The sequence below is a fragment of the Limulus polyphemus genome, unplaced genomic scaffold (assembly GCF_000517525.1).
Source record: "Limulus polyphemus unplaced genomic scaffold, Limulus_polyphemus-2.1.2 Scaffold298, whole genome shotgun sequence".
Lineage (NCBI taxonomy): Eukaryota > Metazoa > Arthropoda > Merostomata > Xiphosura > Limulidae > Limulus > Limulus polyphemus.
The window spans coordinates 91,992-97,991 of NW_013665908.1; the positions used below are offsets into that span (position 1 = coordinate 91,992).

The 6,000-nt window shown below is 33.2% G+C and overlaps 1 protein-coding gene across 4 annotated transcripts in view; it reads right to left on the bottom strand.

The window, feature by feature from the left end:
- Positions 1-6,000, bottom strand: part of LOC106457163 (Kv channel-interacting protein 1-like) — a 108,906-nt gene that overhangs the window by 50,227 nt on the left and 52,679 nt on the right. The window contains exon 1 of one of the 4 annotated variants that reach the window (XM_013916550.2): positions 5,026-5,377. The exons of the other annotated variants lie outside the window; for them this stretch is intronic. The gene's annotated coding sequence lies outside the window, so the exon portion shown is untranslated. Of the gene's footprint in view, positions 1-5,025; positions 5,378-6,000 lie in introns of those variants that run through there. 4 annotated transcript variants of the gene reach the window in all.

The window sequence follows — 6,000 nt, forward strand, 5'->3', positions numbered from 1 at the left end:
TATATTATGGAAAGCTTTCATGAAGGGGTAGTGTAGTTTGGACATGACAGCTCTAGGAAGGAGCCTTTTGCAATGGAAAATAAGCTGGAAGGTTACTGTCAAGATACACAGTCGTTAGGTGGGACATAGCGACATGGACTGTAATGACGTAGTGAGATTCAAAAATCCTTTTAATAATGTACTCAACCTCTCCATATAGCTTTACCTTAAAATTGTGCTTGAATTACTATACATAGTAATGAAAATGCACATTTTAAGCATATAACGAGACCAATAAAATTACCCAACTCAAGAATGCGAGGGCTATTTTATATATTCTTAGGAAAATAAAGTCACTACTACAGAGTTGACCATTTTTGACTCTCTAGTTCAACTCTCTTAAAGTATTCAAAACTAAGATTAATTATAGGGTAGGATAGAGTCCAATACCTCGGTCTTATTAAACCCCCAAGAAAAGAGTATATTCTCAGCTTTTTACAACAAGTGAAAATGAGAATATTATTCTGTAAAGCCTAGAGCACCGTTTATACTTCTATCTGTAAACAGTGACATGATGTACTCTCGAAGATTGACACTTAAGGCTACATCGAACCCAGAATTCAAGTGCAACAAATACTACTCGAGTCATCAAAATAAGCTTGTGCAACTTCTAAAGTAATAAGAATAATAACATGAATATTTTTTTATTTGAAGCTGAAAGATTAGTGTTTAGATAATTGAAACGCTAAACTGAATGAAGATCAGACGTTAATAATTCGGTACATTTTTTAGACTTAAACTCCTCCTAGTGGTGTAGGTATTGTGCGGTCTTGCTTTCTCTAATTCTATTGATAATTGAAGCTATAATTTAGTTTTAATTTTAGAATAATTAGACATTTGATCTGAAAGGTAATACATCAAATTCATTTATGAATTTTCAGTTATGTTATTGTTGCATTATATTATTAAATATAATACCATTATTAGAACAGCACTGCTATACTGGAGTTTGAAATTAAGAAACATTGTGTGGTATTATAGTATCAGAATAATTAATGTCTGTTGTCTATAACTGCATATATGAATAGAAATTGCTTTGTTGAATCTAGATTTTGAAATATCTCTTAAATAAATAGATAACCTATAACTCTGTTCAAGAAGCACGAGATATTGAAGTCATTACTGATATGATGAATAAAATGGAGGGAAGGCTTATCAATTCCTTATCGAATGCAAAATAAGAAATAACAAATGATATTTCTATTCTGGTTTTCAATAGATTGATCTCATTACAATCAAATCTTGACGAAATAAAAAAAATCACAAATTTATATGTAAAGAATAAAGTGAGTTGAAATCTAATTATACAAAGACTATTGGAAAAATCCACGGATTGGAGAAAGACAATGAAAGGTTAAAAGATGTGTACTATCAACGCAAAAACAGATCGATTCTACAACTATAATAGCTGAGTATCTAGAACAATATGGCAGAAAAGAATTAAACAGAAATATCTGGTGTTCCTATAATAGAAACTGAAAACCTGAATGTGATTGTGGTGGAGATGGCTCTTAAATTTGGTATTACATTAAAGTCGAATAATCTTTGTTCTGTACACAGATTGCAATAATACAGACCTAGTAAGCCGCCTACAAATCATTGTTAACTTTCTAAAGAAAGATGCCATTTCATGTACAGAAAAAGACACAATTATGAATTAACAGCGAACGTGGGTTCTCAAAGGTAAAGAAATTTACGTCAATTAAAGTTTAACTAAGTTTAAGCGTGTGCTTTTTGTTCAGTGTTTACACTTTTGAAAATAAAAACAGTATAAATACGTGTGGATAAGAGATGAAAAAATCATGATTGGGAAATCTGAAAATAGTGAAACGGTAAAGAAGATTAGATTATCATGTTAAACTCAGTCCAAGATTAGAAGGTAATATAACATCTTATTTACTGGCTATTTAGGCCCGGCATGGCCACGTGATTAAGGCACTCGACTCGCAATCTGAGGGTCACACCAAACACGCTCGCCCTTTCAGCCGTGGGGGCGTTATTATGTGACGGTCAATCCCACTATTCGTTGGTAAAAGAGTTGCCTTCCCTCTAGTCTTACACTGCTAAATTAGGGACGACTAGCGTCTAGCTTTGCGCGAAATTAAAAAAAAAACAATCATTGACTATTTATATTTAATTGTTTAGAGTAATCATAGTTGTAATTAAAGATATATTTGTTACTAATTAATGATTGTATTATCTCAGTGTGCTAAATCATGTAAATTCAAAATTACATTTATTGTGCTCTTTATCTTTATTGGTGTCACTTAAAATGTTCTTTACAAACTTTTAAATCGTTTATTAAACATTTAAATCTAGATGCTAGCATTGATGATGATAAATTATTTGAAACAAGCTGGAGTACCCGTCCTTTGTCCGAGTTATGAACTTAAGAAAACATGGGGGTGGATGCTATGCTAAATAACACAAAAATCCTAACTTTTACACAATTTATTTCTAACATAGTATTACATATTAGTACTTCACCAGAAGTTTCGTATAAGCTTTAAGAACTCCATATGTATATACCTAAAACATTGTATACATTGTGTGATGGTAAGGGTGACTTTGTAGGAAGAGGTAGCGGCCAAAGTTGGACAGTTAAGAGTGCTTTCTGTTACCCGCTTTTAACACCCATCACTTAATGTTCTTCTTCAGTGTTTCACGTTATTAATTAATTGACAGTCAGTGGTCACAAAAGTGTCTTACAGGAAGATGTTGTAAGGTCACGGGTCAAAATAGAAAGTGTGTAGAACTCAAGAAACAGCTCTTTATACAAGCCTAACGGTAGCTGTTGGAGTAGAAACTTCATCTGAGTTTATGTATTATCGTAATAGTGGCGGCCACTTTTTTCATTGCTTGTTTGTTTTGAATTTCGCGCACGTCCCTAATTTAGCAGTGTAAGACTAGAGGGAAGGCAGCTAGTCATCACCACCCACCGCCAACTCTTGGACAACTCTTTTACCAACGAATAGTGCGATTGACCTTCACATTATAACGCCCCCACGGCTGAAAGGGCGAGCATGTTTGGTGGGATGGGGATTCGAACCCGCGACCCTCAGATTTCTTCCACATCTGAAGAGCTGCCCTAACTATTCATATTCCTATGTGTTTTTCAATGTCATTAAATACAAGGAATATTTTTGCCTTGAAAATTCTAAATCCTCGATCTCAATACATTTTTATGATCTGACTTTATGAATATTTTGCTTTAGAAAGCGCTGTTACAAATCCTTCCCAAACGCGATCAGTTTTTAGTGGTATCACACTATCTACGAAATACCTAACAATGACAAAATGTAGTTTTGATACATTCGTTTCCACCGTGGCCTTATGTTGGCTGTGTCACGTTACACGCCAAATAATATATTAAAAATAATTTCAATACAATCCTCAGTATTATTGATCTGTAAGTAACATTGGACAAGATAAGCTATGTCTGTTTCTTTGTTTATTTCATTTCGCGTATAGCTAGTTACTCCAGGACTATCTGCTCTAGCCGTCCATAATTTTGAAGTGAAAGATTAGAGAGAAGGCAGCAAGTCAACATCACTCACCGCCAATTTTTGAATTGATCTAACCAACAAATAGTGAGATTGACTGTTTAAGTTCCGTGATGGGGTTCAATTCCAGATCTGTAGATTGCGAATCGAGCGCCCTAACCACCAGGCCATATTTTATAAGTAAGATATAAAAATAGAAGTTATTGAAAACAAGATACTGATGCACATATGACATTCTTAATCTAATATATATTAAATGTTTTCATATATCAGTTTATGATAGGTTTACAAATGCTCGTAAATCATTAAACTAAAATATAACAAATGTGTAGGTTGATTTTTCATTAACCAACAATTTGAATTCAGATTGGTCACTAAATTAGTTTTCACACCAGTTAACAGTTGGTTTAAAGATTGAATAAAAACTTGATTTTCACATTAGAAAACTATGCGATTTTCAGTTTGTCATCAGTTTGATTTCTGGGTCGATCATTGCTTTAAATTTGAAATTGGTAAAAAGCTTAGTTCAACAATATTCAGGTCGTCCAACAATTAATCTCTATAGTTTATTATTTGAAGTGACAATATTTGGCTAATTCTGAACGAAGAGTCAGATTATTTTTATTTTTTATTGTAGTTCGATTAATAAGTCAGATCAGTTAAGAATATATTGAAAAGATAAACTATTTGTAACTCAAGCACAATGTTTTAAACAACGGTGTATAAGCAACTAGACATCTTCAGAGCGAACATAAACATGTGTAATTAATATGTTGGTATAGATTTTCCCAATCGCATAAATATTTGAGTGCATACTTACGTACTATACATATCTTCTAGAGTATGTTTTTCCATTACATATCCTTGTGAGTGAGCATAAATATTTATACCTCCTTAGTTTTGAATTCTTCGGTTTCAAATCCTGTTAATTTACCCTGTTTAATGGCTCTGTGAGTGGATGTTCCCCTCTTTATGTCATAATTTTTGGTGGTTCACCTGTTTTAGATAACTCTGAGCTTAAGTGTCACATAAAGATGGATAGAAATCGATATATTGAGTCAGAATTTATTCCTTTATTTTTATATATTGACTGAATTTATATTATTCTGCGTGGAAAAGTATCTATAAATCTTAAAATCTGGAACAGATGCGTCGTACTTACTTCAACATAGTTTGTTTCACTGATTAAAATGAAGGTGGAATACTAGGAATACTTATCACCGTTCGCTGGTTATTTTTAAAAAAAGTGAACTTGTTTACCATTAATTAGTTGATCATATCTTTCTTTTCTGGTTGTGAACACATTCACATTCAACTAACACATGTTTAATATTTGGTTAAGATTGTGCAAGGGTATTTTGTTTTATATTTCTTTCAGTAACGACAAGCTTGTCAAAAATTAGTGCAAATTACTGCCATATAGAAAAATAATGAATATAATATTAGGAAATGAAGATTTATTTATTCATTTAACAGAACTTACCTGGAAAATGTACTTGTCTTGAAACTATTATTTCTTCACTTCTGTTTTTATCGCCCGCGAATTCGTAAAGTTCGAAGGTATGGAGTTAAAACGAAAATTGGCTGAAACACACTACAAGCTAATGATTCTGTAGAACAATATGTCCGTCTTCTGAAATCAAGTCCGTTAACAAAGTTTTTGTAAATTTTTAAATATTAGTCACAGAAAACACTGACACGTAATTGATTTCATATGTTTACATAAACAGTGACGTTTTGGTGGGCTGTGAATATTCTGTGTTGAGAAGAAACGGTATCTTTCTGTTTCGGTTAAACTTTTTATTTTGGCAAATACAAACGTAGAGCTACCAACTTCTTCCTGTGCTGTTGACATGACTCTACTGACAACCGGGTCAGTGAGCACAACAGCTGAAGGAAAATAGGTGGCTGCTCGTGCGCCACGTGCCGGAGGATTTTCATATGTACCAATCAATAAGTTTTGCTTTCAATGTATATAATTTTCCCTAGGCAGCAAACAAGTCGCACGTTGGGTTGGCATGACGATCTGTTAACAGCGGTAATAAACTGCTGTCACTTAGGCACTACTATGCTAACCTACTAATACAACTGGGTAGCTATTATTAAACTTCAAAGTGCTGTGACGTAAACCTCTACACATGAAAATGTTACTAAGAGCCACACGATTATCTAAAAGTGCATCATTTCTACTATAGAGCCCAGATTAAAGCTAGACTTTCAGAAGTAAAGTAGGCTATGTTTATATTTTATTAGTGCCAATACGCAAGGATAATAAAACGACTTCACCTGAGAAGAGATTTTCATAACTGTTTTCTTAAAGTTATCAGAAAGTAAGAAAGAGCCCCTCTACGATAAGACTGCTGTACGCTTGAACAAATATAATGAACAGGAACTATTTGCTGCAATGGAAATAATCTTTATGAGTTTTCCTCCATGCAAATGATTCTTTGTTTTGAAT